The 14,257-nt window shown below is 46.5% G+C and overlaps 1 protein-coding gene across 1 annotated transcript in view; it reads left to right on the top strand.

Annotated features, from left to right (window-relative positions):
• Positions 1-14,257, top strand: part of CC2D1A (coiled-coil and C2 domain containing 1A) — a 3,016,164-nt gene that overhangs the window by 1,130,087 nt on the left and 1,871,820 nt on the right. The gene's annotated exons all lie outside the window — the stretch shown is intronic.

The raw sequence follows: 14,257 nt of genomic DNA, 5'->3' as shown, positions 1-14,257 counted from the left end.
GAGCAGAGCTGGGAATGAAGTGCAGTAAATTGGGGGGGTAGTAGCCGCTGAGTTTTTTGCTCTACATCCGCTTTTACATGCATCTTGTGACTTGTGAAAACAGCCAAGGTAAGTCAGTGCCAAGTCTTGCATGGGCACTGACTAAGAAAATTGCACCACGGTAAGCCATTGAGAGAACTGAAAGGTGGGGACTAGAGTAGGCTGTGGCAAATTATTTTCCCGTCTCTCTTCCTGATCATATTTCAGTGTCTCTTCTTTCTGTGGATGTAGAAAAAAGACAGTTGCTACCTTACTGATGTTTTAATTGAATGCTACTTTTGCCATGTGCTGCGACAGTCTAAACTGTGTGGACTTTTGATATTTTTTAACTTGCTTTTATTCCTTACACTCCTACCCTGACAGGTTTGGACTTAGGCTGATAAGCTCTTAACTGTCCACTTATTATGCTAGAAATCATCTGAGTTATTGGAATCCTTTACTTTGTAGCAGGGTGTATGTTGGATCTTTTGTATAATTTTCACTTTTATGCCTCCAGAATCTTTCCTTTTGTAATTTTCCAGTTAACATTTCCATGTTCTCTGTTTATTAACTTATTTTAGTTAATTCATTTTTCATATAAATATCCTCTAATAATGTAAATAAGCAGAATGCTGCCTTCCTCCCTATTTCTAACTTATTTTCGATGCATATCCATTGTTTTACTTACGGTTTTACCTTGTGGCCCTTAGTCTTATGTAATATATGGTTACTTTTATTGTCAAAGCACTGCTTGTGCCGAAATATAAAATTCCATGATGAGATGGTACAAACCTTTTAATAAATCCAAACAAGGTAAAATATGCCAAGGCTGCTAAACTGGTTTTGATGCGATCAGCATTTTCATCAGTAACACCTTTGATGCTGGTAACATCGAAGCCAGTTGAATAGTCTTGGCATTTATTACCTTATTTGAATTTAATAAAGGATTTGCACCATTGTCTCTTTCTGGCATTTCATTTTTCACCATAAGCAGTGCTGAGCATCTTAGAGTTTTCTTGAGTGGCTTGGGCTGGTGCAGTCTGTTAAATGTTAGTGGTTTTGCAATGCATTGTATTTAGCATAGTGATGATGAATGGAACACCATCTCTGAGCTGAAGCTTGTGAGCAGTGCTTCACATGGTTGCTGGTGTACTGATGATGTATGGAAAACCATCTCTGATCTGAAGCACGTGAGCAGTGCTTCACATGGTTTTGGAGTACTGATGATGTATGGAACACCATCTCTGAGCTGAAGCTCATGAGCAGTGCTTCACATGGTTGTTGGAGTACTGATGATGTATGGACCTCCATCTCTGAGCTGAAGCTCATGAGCAGTGCTTCACATGGTTGTTGGCGTACTGATGATGTGTACGGAACACCATCTGTGAGCTGAAGCTTGTGAGCAGTGCTTCACATGGTTGTTGGCGTACTGATGATGTATGGAACACCATCTCTGAGCTGAAGCTCATGAGCAGTGCTTCACATGGTTGTTGGCGTACTGATGATGTGTACGGAACACCATCTGTGAGCTGAAGCTTGTGAGCAGTGCTTCACATGGTTGTTGGCGTACTGATGATGTATGGAACACCATCTGTGAGCTGAAGCTCGTGAGCAGTGCTTCACATGGTTGTTGGTGTACTGATGATGTGTGGAACACCATCTCTGAACTGAAGCCTGTGAGCAGTGCTTCATGTGGTTGTTGGTGTACTGATGATGTGTGGAACACCATCTCTGAGCTGAAGTTTGTGAGCAGTGCTTCACATGGTTATTGGTGTACTGATGTCTGGTACACTGTGCATCAGCTGAAGCTTGTGAGCAGTGCTTCACATGGTTGTGATGTATGGTACACTGTGCCTGAGCTGAAGCTTGTTAGCAGTGCTTCACATGGTTGTTGGTGTACTAATGATATATGGTGTACCATGCCTAAGCTGAAGCTTGTAAGCAGTGCTTCACATGGCTGTGAGTGTACTGATGATATATAGTACAGCATGTCTGAGTTAAAGCTTGTGGGCAGTGCTTCATATGTACTTTGCATTGGAATGACAGTAAAGCTGGGTTTGGGGAGAATAGTTTGCACAGTGGTTCATTCTTACTGACACACTGAAGTGTAGGGAATCTTGACTATTTTACTTCAGCTATGCTGCCCCCTTTCACAAGCAAACACAGGTCGCCACAGCAGTACTACATTAATATAGTTGGCATGAGCCTTGTATTTGACCTACATGAGTGGGGTAAATATTTGATTTAATTCTTTCTGAATCTCAGACATCTGGTCACTGGACTGCATTAGCCTGCCTTGTCTGTGAAGCCTGTCTGATGAGTTTTTGGCACCAAAACGTCTGCTGTCATATTATCAGTGTACTGTCAAAGGATGTGAAGCTTTCAGTGTTAATTATGGGATCTGAAGTAGGAGATTCATTTGTCTGCAACCTGTGGGTTATGGATCCGATATCGGATCCGAACCAGCATGGTTTTCCAGCTATGGATCCAAGCTCTCAGCTCCTCCCCTCACCCATAATGCCCTGCTCTACCCTCATGACCTCAGATCTCGTTTGCCGCGCATGGTGACTGGATTTGTTTCTCAAGCTCTCAAGCTAAGTGGTAGTTTTATTGTTAAATTTCAGAAATTTGAAGTTTGTATTGATTTTTTGAGTGAAAGAGTAGGTTTCCCCTTTGATATTTTTTACTTTTTAGAGGTAATCTAAAAGTTTTATCCCTCCCCTCGCTGTTGGCGTAGAGTGTGTGTGTTGGGCCTGTGTGTGTATTACTTGTATAGTTACTTTAGTTTGGTAACTACTTTTTTTCTTTAGACTAGGATGGCAGACCAGCCCAAGTCTATATTTTCTAAATGCTCCGAGTGTGGCCATAAGCTTTCCCCAGCTGATGGTCACACTCGGTGTGTTAGATGCCTGGGGGTTGAACACCTCACATCTGGATGTTCCATTTGTGCAGGGTTCAACCCCAGGGCATTGAAGGAGCGGAGGTCCAAGCTTGTTTTGGCGGGCCTTTTACCGCCGGACTCAGCTCCGACCTCCACTCCTTCTGGAGTAACCGTGCCTACGGTTATTCCCTCTGCGGCACCCCCTCCTCCTCCTGGGACTCAACCTCCCGTTTCTGGTTCGGAGGAGAGGGATGCTAAGAAAGGACCGGAGGGAGAAGCACCATAAGCGGCGGGCGAGACCTCTGTTTCGGCCCCGCCAGCCAAGCGGCTTCTCCCGGCTCCGTCGGCTCGGTCTCCTCCTTCGGCTCCGGTCTCCTGTGTGTTTTCACGGGACCTGAGGAGGAGGAGACCCGATCTCGTCGAGGCTATCGAGGAGGCACTCCAGGCCTACCTCGGTAGCCTCGTCGAGATCCACGACAGCCTTCGGATGCTGATCTGGACCGGATGATGAGAAGGTTCATCCAGGCCCAGATGCAGATGGGAGTGCTCTTGCCTCCCCTCTGGGCAGCTCAACACCCTTTTTCAAACCGATTGCTCCTTCTCCGACCTGCTACCCGCCGTCGGAGCAACTGGAGCCGAGCAGCCGAGCGGGTGGGTCGGCGCCGATAGTACTTTGTACTTCGGATCCGACCCTGCCCTCGAGTGCATCGGATCCGACCTCTCGGAGCCTGGATCCGAGCCTCGGATCCGGGGGGATCAGTGCTCCTTCGGCGCCGTCTGTGTCGGAGCGCACTGTCCCTTCAGATCAGAGTGCTTCGGCGCCGGCTCCGATCCACTCTTCGGATCCGAGGGGGAGCCGATTGTCGGATCCTTTGGTCGAGGTCGGCTCCCCTTCGGCGTTTGATGTAGTGGAGAGGGCCCTGTTGAGGGTCTCCGGACCCCCTGCACTTGTTTCGACTCCGTCCCGCGCTCCCTCTGCACTGGGCCAGGCTTCCACCATCCGGCCCTTGGGACAGCCCGCTTCTGTGCCCCAAGTTGCTCCAATGGAACAGGTTGCGGCTTGCGAGGAGTCCTCTGACAGCCCCCCAGAGGATGTCCCTCGCAAGCATACGTGCAAAAGGAGGCACATTGACTCCCCCGAGTCTCTCACGGAAGACACGGACTTGGAGGAAGAGGAAGGCTCCCCACGGTCACCCCGAGGATGTCTCATTTGGAGACATCATGGAAATGCTCGTATAAGGGGTGGTCTGCCCCAAGTCTCCCCCGGACGAGTCCGTGTTCTTGGAGGCATTTGAAGCGGGCCCGTCTACCTCTTGGGTGTCCCTCCTGCCGACCCCTGGTGGACCTCATTACCACCAGGTCGTGGAAGGAACCGGACACCGTGGAGCCAATTCCTAAGAGGCCCGATAGGATCCTTAGCCCACCGTCCAACCGTGCCCATTGGAGTAAGGGGCCTCCGGTAGATGCCATGTTGACGGCGGCGCCACCAAGAGGGAACTTGCTCAGGAGAGTCCCTCAGTCCATCCCCCGAGCAAGGAGTCTCGGATGATGGACCGCTTGGGGAAGCGGATGTTTAGTTCAGCGACCTTCTCGGTAAGGGCTGAACTACTTGGCACACGTCATTAGGATGCAGCGAGATCTCATTAAAGAATACGCTGCATCTCCCCCAGAGTCCATGTCGGAGGAGGACAAGGTGCTGCACTCCACCCGCATGGCCACTCTTAGGTCAGTTACTAATACCTCTATGCGGCTACTCTCCCACGCTACGGAAGGCGCCGCTAGAGCCGCAGGGGCAGGCCTAGTCACTAGACGTCAGGCCTGGCTCCGTCACTGCGATTTTTCTGAGCCCTTCAAAGCGTCATTTGCGAACGCCCCCTTTGATGGTTCTGCTCTCTTTGGCAAAACCGTTCGCGAAACGTTGACCCAGAGCGAGAAGGACGGAAGACGCTGTCTGCCGTCGGAATCCGCTTCTCTGCACCCCAGAGGCCCTACTCTAGGAACCAAAAGGGTCAGAAGAAGATGTGGTTCCGGAAGTCGCAGCAGTCCCAGCCTGCTCCGGACAACCAGTCCTTCCGTGGCAGAGGAGGACAGGGAGGACGCCGCCCTAGAGGCAGAGGGGCTCCCAGAAACTTCGGGTCCAGGGAACCCTTCTCTGAACGGCCCGCGCAGCAGCCCTGAGGGGTTGCCCGGCTGCTCCACTCTGGAGGCACTCGGGGGACATTTTTCGGGGCACCTAGCGGCATGGGAGTCCATAACATCAGACCGCTGGGTTCTCCAAATCATATCCAGAGGATATCGCATCCCTTTTCTTCACCTTCCAAAGTTGAAGTCCCTCCCAGACGTTCCACCCGGTCAACGGGAGGCCGCTTTGGCAGAAATTGGCCATCTGCTAAAGAAAAGAGCCATCCAGCCCGTCCCCCCAGACCAGATCGGATCAGGGTTCTACTCCAGGTTCTTTTTAGTGCCAAAGAAGACGGGGGAACTAAGACCAATTCTAGACCTTTCTCTCTTGAATCTGGCAGTCCCCTAAGAAAAATTCTGAATGGTCACTCTGCAATCTATTCTCCCCCTTCTGGGAGAAAATCACTGGATGTGCTCGATAGACCTCAAAGACGCATACTACCACATCCTGATGGACAGGTGCTCCAGGAGGTTCCTCCACTTCCGGCTGGGAGCCAGTCACTACCAGTTCCGGGTCCTTCCCTTTGGTCTCACCACAGCCCCCAGGGTGTTCACCAAAGTATTAGCAGTGGTAGCGGCCCACCTGAGGCTTCAGGGGGTGCAGGTCTTTCCCTACCTGGATGACTGGCTTCTTACCGCCCCAACAAGGCATCTACTATTATTGGCGCGAGACTCCTTTCTCCATCTTGCTCCTTTTCTGGGCATTACAATAAATACAAAGAAATCCAACCTGGCGCCCACACAGCTCTTAGATTTTATAGGGGCCAGGCTAGCCACAAGGAGTTTACGAGCCTTCCTCACTGCGGACAGAGTTCAAAATCTGCAGCTCCAGGTGCGGGCCATTCTCCACTCAAGTTCTGTTCCGCGGAGTTGGTCGTGAGGGCGCTAGGGTCCATGGCGTCTGCTATAGCACTTCTCCCTCTTGCCAGGCTCAATATGTGCATCCTACAGTGGACTCTCTTAGTACAGTGGTCTTACCTTGCTCTCCCTATGCATCATCCCATTGCGATCAGCAAGGCTTGCAAGCGGTCCCTCTTGTGGTGGCTTCACTCCCCAGTTCTCCACGAGGCCGCCCATTTTGTGCTTCTCCCCTCTCGCCACGGTGACCACGGACGCCTCCGCCTCGGGTGGGGGCATTTTGCAGGCCGGACCGTCCAAGGCACGTGGAACGATTCAGAGACCTTACTGCATATCAACGTTCTAGAGATGAGAGCAGTGCTCTTAGCGTTGCTAGCACTTCAGGACTTTCTTCCCTTGGGAACAATTGCGATTCAATCGGACAACATGTCTGTGGTCTGGTACATCAACAAGCAAGGCGGAACAAGGTCTTACCCCCTTTGTCGAGAAGCCATGAGAGTTTGGGAATGGGCAATCTCCACCAACCGCTTTCTAATAGCAATGCACATTCCGGTCGGTCCAACATCCTAGCGGACAAGCTCAGTCGCACCATTCTGACCCCTTACGAGTGGTCTCTCAATTGTCAAGTAGCGGAACGCATATTCGCACGGTGGGGAACTCCTTCATGCAATCTTTTGCCTCTCCCTCAAACACCAAGTGCGACAGTTTTTCGCTCTGATACCTCCTCCCGGAGGTTCCCCAAGAGACGCTCTGGTGCATGCTTGGCCACCCGGTCTTCTGTATGCTTATCCACCCTTGCCTCTGATGCTCCAAGTTCTTCAGAAAGCCTCTCGGGTGGGTTGCAGAATGATTCTCATTGCTCCGTTTGGCCTCGACAGATCTGGTTCCCCTTCCTAAGGTCTCACTCGGTGAATCCTCCTTGGATTCTAGATCCCATTCGGATCTGATATCCCATCCATCCTGCATACCTCCTCCGAATCTGGACAACCTGAAGCTGACCGCTTGGCTGCTCCAGTTCCACTCTTGATCAGGACTCCCGGTATTTCGTCACCTGTTAAGGCAATTCTGGTGGCAGCTCATAAACCGTCCACTAGGAAGGTCTACGCAGCAAGTGGAAACGGTTTTCTTTGTGGGCGGAGCGGCAAGGCCTGAATCCCTTCACGGTACCTCTCCCTTAGTGCTTGACTTTCTAACCACTCTTTTAACGATGGTGCCAGCAGTTCCACAGTCAAAGTACAACTGGCGGCAATTTCTCATTATCACATTGGCCATGACTCTAATCCTCTTATGTCAGCCAAATTGTGTAAAATTTTCCTTAAAGGTACTTTTCTTCTCAGGCCCCTGTAAAACAAGCGGTTCCTCCTTGGGACCTCTCTTTGGTTCTCCAGGCCTTGACCGCCCTTCGAACCAGCGGCTACGGTGGATCTCAAGTTCTTGTCTTACAAGACAGCCTTTTGGTAGCCATTACATCGGCCAAGAGAGTTTCAGAGCTTCAAGCATTATCAGCTAAACCTCCTTACTTGGTATTTCATCCGGACCGTGTCTACCTCAGGACCAACCCGTCCTTTCTTCCTAAAGTCGCTTCTGAAGCAAACATCAATCAGTCCATTAACCTCCCTGTTTTCTTCCCTAAATATGAAAATAAAGGTGAATATAAGCTTCACTCTTTAGATGTTCACAGGCAACTTAGATTTTATCTAAACAGGACGGCTGGTCATAGGCAATCCGACCAGTTGTTTATTTCCTTTGCAAAATTTAATTTGGGCAAGCCAATTTCTAAAGTTTCTCTGTCCCGCTGGATTTCACAGTGCATCTTATTGGCTTATCAAGCTTCAGGAAGGCCGCCGGAGGGTGTTAATGCCCATTCAACCCGGTCAGTATCTACCTCGGCAGCCTTCAAGGCTAGGATTCCTCTAGATGATATTTGTGCAGCAGCCACGTGGGCTTCATCTCATACTTTTATCTCCCACTATAAGTTGGATCTTGCATTTAGGGGTAGAGCATCCTTTGGCTCAGGTGCTCGGAATATCCTTCCATGATGGCCGCCCAAAATTCAGGTAGCTGGGGACTCTGTCCCACAGGTTGCAGACAAATGAATCTCCTACTTCAGATTTAGAAGTTATGTACTCACCATAACGTTCCATCTGAGTAGGTGTATTCATTTGTCTGCAACCATCCCGCCCTCCTATCCCCCTGGCCTTTCAGTTTCCTGCATATTATCTGTTACCCTTTTCAGGGTGTTGTTGCTGTTGGCAAACTCGATCTGAGGTCATGAGGGTAGAGCAGGGCATTATGGGTGAGGGGAGGAGCTGAGAGCTTGGATCCATAGCTGGAAAACCATGCCGGTTCGGATCCGATATCGGATCCATAACCCACAGGTTGCAGACAAATGAATACACCTACTCAGATGGAACGTTATGGTGAGTACATAACTTCTAATTTTGGTTCAGACTTTATTTTTTGACACAGTATACTAAGTGACTTTGAGATTATGGGTTTTGGTTCAGACTTTATTTTTTGACACAGTGTACTAAGTGACTTTGAGATTATGGGTTTTGGTTCAGACTTTATTTTTTGACACAGTATACTAAGTGACTTTGTGATTATGGGTTTTGGTTCAGACTTTATTTTTTGACACAGTATACTAAGTGACGTTGAGGATGACAGATTGCAACCACTGATTTTCATTCTTAGGCCTTGTTTTTATGTAGGGTTGTCTCGTTCTGTTCATCATTCTTGGTGTAAAAACATTAGTTTTAGCCAAACTTAGAAGGTTAAATAGCTTGCATGCTTTTGTTTTAGTGAAGAAGGTTCAGAGTTATAGGAGAGGATGTCTGTCAGCTGAGTGGATTGTAGAGCTGTGAGGTACTAATAAGAATCATCTTTATTCTGGGGTTTGAGTGTCTTGGTCTTGAAAAGTGTGCAGTTTTGACAAGTCACTCTCCCAGGCCACATTCCAGAGTTGTTTCTGAAAGGAGGCAGCTCTGCCTTGTAGGAAGGAATTAAATTAAAAATAGAACAAGCCTCAAGTCCTGTCACATGTCACTATGAGGCTGATGCCAGAATGTGCAAGAGGAGTTACAGAAATCTGAAACAGCTCTTGCCATTCAACACAAGATTTTACTCTACCCCCCCCCCCCCTTGAAAAATGTGCTGGTAACTCCTCTTAGCTGCATCTTTTTGCCTTAGATTGTATTGTACTGTATCACTGATATGATTGTCAGGACTCCTGTGATGGCTGGACCATTTGTGGTAGGAGTCGCTAAATTATGTAGAAAACTGTTCAAATGCCTTTTTTAATTAATTAATTTATTTTATTTATAGCTGAAGAGTACATTTACTACATTACATAATTGGTTCTGGCTTCCAGTGGAATTTATTTCATTCCTGAAGCTTTTCAGATTGGTGAGGGATGAGTTGGAGGGTTTGTTTTTGGATAAGCCACTTTTCAGTATAAAATACTGAGCTCTGTGTTAACATATTAGATTATTATAATGTCTCTCTAGGAAAGACATGCTGTTATTATACATGGTTTACTCCTGCTACCTGCATATTGTATAGGAGTGATTGCTATTGCATAAACTGCTGAATTGTTTCTTGAATTCTGAACTGAATTAGATATTCTGTTAAAACCAATGTCTGGTGACAAAGGATGAGCACAGAGTTTAACAGGAGAATTCAGTATGAAGTACAAAGCACCATCATTCTCTCCTGTCCCAGAGTAGTGATTTGAAAGAGCTTATCCAGCATCATCACTTTCTCTTAGACATGTTTGAAGTGCAAAGTGTATTTTACTAAATTTTCTGTTTTCATGCCTGTATTTGGTAGAAAGAGTCATCAGTTTTGAGCTGCAATGGGATGCCAAAGGCTTTGTACAAGGGGGGGGGGAGTTTGTAGGTCCACTATGATCTTGCACTAGAAAGAAAAAATGCCTTTCTTGTTTGTTTCACTTAAATTAGTACTGTATTGCAGAGACATTTGTATTATGTGGAATTGTATTATATGGAAAGACCACAGAAGTACCTCACCAAGAGGATCACTGGCCTCAAGCAGATGCCCTATGCAGCTCAACTGAAGAAACTCCAGCTGTACTCGGTTGCATACCGCCTACTCAGAGGTGATCTCTGCCTGACATACAAGGCCATGTCCAACCCAGAATTGATGGACATGCGCCACCTAAAGAAAACCATATCCCCTCGAGCCACACACTCCAGGGATCTAAACCTCACCACAACAATAAATAGGACGTGCTGGAGGGATAGATTCCTGTCCCAGAGACTTCCCATGCTCTGGAACAAGATTCCAGTCTACATTAGGCAGAGCTCCTCGCTAACCCTCTTCAAGAGAAACCTTGACGAGTGGATGGGAAACAAAGTTTACCCCGGGGATCACTTCAGTGGCTCTGCTGGACAGAGGCACAGGGAACTAATCAAAGGGGGTGGCAAAAGCTTATAAATGCTTTCGGGCAGATAGTCTAGTACCTACCTATGAACCTATGTCTTGCAGTAACTTAAAGTGACATGATGGGGCAGACATGCTGATGTGATGTGATCTTCTGTTTCCAGCAGTGCGCTTTACGTTTGCTGTCGTGTCACGAGGCTTAACTAATTAACACTTGCAGCATTAATTGTGTTGTTTACAGCTTCACTGCAGTAGGCCTAGTTTAATGGACTGCCTGGTCTTATTTAAGTCTACAGAGCATGAAAGGCAAACCAAATGCAACATTTTTGTTAGAGTGTACATTGATGACGGTACTGATCTTGCAGTATTCATTGCCATGATCGAACAGCTTAAAAATGTGAGAACATTCTCTCTGAAAACACAAGTCAAAAATGTGTTTACTTTTTCAGCTACAAAGATTTTTCCACACATTTAAAATCTATTTGAGTGTAAATTCCAGACAAATGCTGTACAGTCTGCCTGCCAGCAGTCAGGAAAGTTTCACCTCAGTAACTGACTGCCAGCAGATGATGAGTTAATAGGTAACAGCTGTGCAGATAGGATGTGGTTTGAAATCCACAGAATGTGTACTGCTAGATGTTCATCGTGCATACAGCTGCAGTAATCACAGATGGGTTTTCCCAGAGTTTTCCAGGGAAAGTTTCACCTCAGTAACTGACTGCCAGCAGATGATAATGAGTTAATAGGTAACAGCTGTGTAGATAGGATGTGGTTTGAAATCCACAGAATGTGTACTGCTAGATGTTCATCGTGCATACAGCTGCAGTAATCACAGATGGGTTTTCCCAGAGTTTTCCAGGGAAAGTTTCACCTCAGTAACTGACTGCCAGCAGATGATAATGAGTTAATAGGTAACCGCTGTGTAGATAGGATGTGGTTTGAAATCCACAAAATGTGTACTGCTAGTTCTGTAGGATTTGTGTGCTACATAATGTGTTGAATCACTTTAGCTGGTTTGTTACCATATAGATGTATATATTGTAAATCTAACATCCTCTCAAGAAGATACTATAATGCCCTACTATGTCAGAAGATCTTTTCTGGAGTACTCAAATCCATCCATCCTTATACACATGGAGTCGGAGTGTTGCATCAACATGGACTGTTGTCTAGAACAAGTCTTTAAACCACTGGGTGGCTAGCCCTGCCTCAGTGATTCTTCCATACCACACACAAGCACATGCTCACACCTGTGGCCATTTTTCTGGAGTACTAAAATGTTCTTCATATTGAGCACTGCTGCTGTAGCCTTAGCTGTATAGGGTTATATCCTTCCAGGGATATAACAGTTGCCCAGCTTCAGAGCACCTTCCAGGTACCCAAACTGTTAAACGGATCGAGCTGAGGTGACCAAGACAAGTTTGGACATGAAACTCTTCAGGTCTTTACTTCCAGCGAAGAATTTGCTCCTGTAAGGCTTTTGAGGATTGATGGTTGCCTTGTGCTTTCATTTGCTGGGCAGATAGGGTTCCTTTGGGGAAAAGAAAACATCTACTTTTACATTTACTGCTGTTTTATTTCTTTTCTGTTCAGGAAAGTTGTTTTATAGCTAGGAGTATTGTATTTTAATGGACTGTTTCTAGATTGTAATCTACTTTTAAATGGAGCACTCATTTCTTTTATGTCAGTTGTGAAGTAGTGTAAACTAACTGATAACGTATTTTCTGTGAATAAATTGTTTAATTTTCTGTTGGGCTGCCATAGTGTTTGAAAGTGCTTTTTACTCTTTTTTTCTGTCTAAAAAGTAACTTTGTTGACTGGTAGTTTTACTGCCATTTGCTGTTTGTCTTACCTGGGAAAGAGGCACCATTTTTGGCTTGACCATGGAACAGATTATCCGTCCCATTGTCAGTCCTTCCAGCCACAAAAAGAAAAAGTTAAGCAAACAGCCTTTTCTACTATATCAGGCTAGCAGTTTGCCTCATCTGCAGGTGGGTGACTTTGCTGTTGCCTTATGTTGTACCTCAGACCACTCATCTTGTACCCCACATCCCTCTGATATAGCACCTCCAGCCACTATGGACAGGGGATTAGCCACATCCTCTGCCGCGGAGTCCCCTCAATGGGAAAAGAAGAGAGTCAGTCTTGTTGGTCCTAGGAGAGGGAACAGGAAAGGTTTCTCTCTTGTATCTAAATCCTTTCCCTAGCCCTGGAGAAGTAGAGGCTGTCTTTAGTAACATGTTTTAAATTGCCAGACGCATGTTAAAGTTTGATCTGATGCTGTCAATCTTCATTTATTCTTATACAGCTCGTGCCAGCCAAAAACTCTTAAGCAAAGTCTCTACACACAATGCCCTTGTGCTCACTACCTAGATCTCGTTAGCCGCTCTGTCAGCAAGATGCGTTAGCCTTCTCTCAGCTAAGTGTTGCCTTATTTTTATACTTTTAGTGAGAAAGTTAAATCTTTCACCCTAAACTCTTTCCTGTTCTGTTGTACTTATAAATTACTGTATTTCCCTTCTTTACCCACCTTTTTTTAACTGATTTGGGTTTTTTCTTCGTACCATTGTTGGCACTAGCCTCTTTCACCTTATCTACCATCATTGGTAGATTTCTTTTCTTCTTTCCTCTTGTGTGCGTGTGAGTGCACGAGTCTGGTTTTTTTTTTTTTTTTTTTTCGTATTTTTATTTTTCCCTTCAATTTTGGATATGTCTGATAAACCAACCATGACTGAAAAATCTCCTGACAAAACCCCTAACAATACATCAGGTTTCAAACATTGTAAAGACTGTGATAGGAAGATAGGTTCATAGGTAGGTACTGGGCTATCTGCCCGAAGGCATATATTAGCCCAGCCACATTGTGCGGTATTCACTGCCTCTTTGGTTAGTTCCCTAGGCCCTTGATCTAGCAGCTAGTACCCTTGGCCCCTATCTAGTAGAGCTGTTGGTATGATCCCTGGTGTGAACTTTCTGTTACCCATCCACTCGTCAAGGTTCCTCTTGAAGAGTGATAGTGAGGGGCTCTGTCTTATGTAGATCGGGACCTTGTTCCATAGCAAAGGAAGTCTTTGCGAAGGGAATCTATCCCTCCAGCATGTTCTATTCATTGTTGTGCTGAGGTTTATATCCCTAGAGCGTGTAGCTCGAGTGGATTTGGTTTTGCTAAGATGGAGCATGTTCAACAGTTCTGGGTTGGACATGGCTCTGTATGTTAGACAGAGATCGCCTCTGAGAAGGCGGTATGCAACAGAGAAAAGCCTTAGTTTTTTCAATCATGCTTCATAGGGCAACTGTTTGAGGCCAGTAATCCTCTTAGTGAGGTACCTCTGTGGTCTCTCCAGCTGCTGGAGATGCCTAGCCAGGTGCATACCAGTTGGTGCATTGTATTCAATAATGGGTCTGATGAGGGAAGAGTAGAGAGGCACCATTACATCTTGATGCGAACCCTTTCATGATCAGATGCGTCACATAGAAGGATTTTCTAACCACCTTGGCAACATGGTTATCAAAGGAAAGCTGACTATCTACTTGGGTCCCTAGATCCCTTATTACTACTTCAGATTTCAGGGGGTTACTTCCTATGTGGTAGTTCGCGGGTACTCTGTTTTTTCCAAAGGAGATTACTATGCATTTTTTGGCATTTAGCTTGAGACCATGGCTTTGACACCATGCATCAGTCTCATTAAGGCCCTTCTGGAGGATATCCATGTCGGCCGGAAACTCTATTATAGCACCCAGTTTGCTGTCGTCTGCAAACTTGGTCAGCCACAGCCCTTCAGTGTTTGCCTGTACTTCAGAGAAGTATATGCCAAACAGGAGGGGCACCAGGACAAAGCCCTGAGGCACACCGCTCGTTACTGGTCTGGATTCGGACATAGATCCTGCTACTCTTACTTTGTAGGATCTGTCTGAGAT

Source organism: Protopterus annectens, chromosome 15.part0 (genome assembly GCF_019279795.1).
Source record: "Protopterus annectens isolate FY-2018-M chromosome 15.part0, PAN1.0, whole genome shotgun sequence".
Classification (NCBI taxonomy): Eukaryota; Metazoa; Chordata; order Ceratodontiformes; family Protopteridae; genus Protopterus; species Protopterus annectens.
This window is presented reverse-complemented; position numbering and strand designations above follow the sequence as displayed.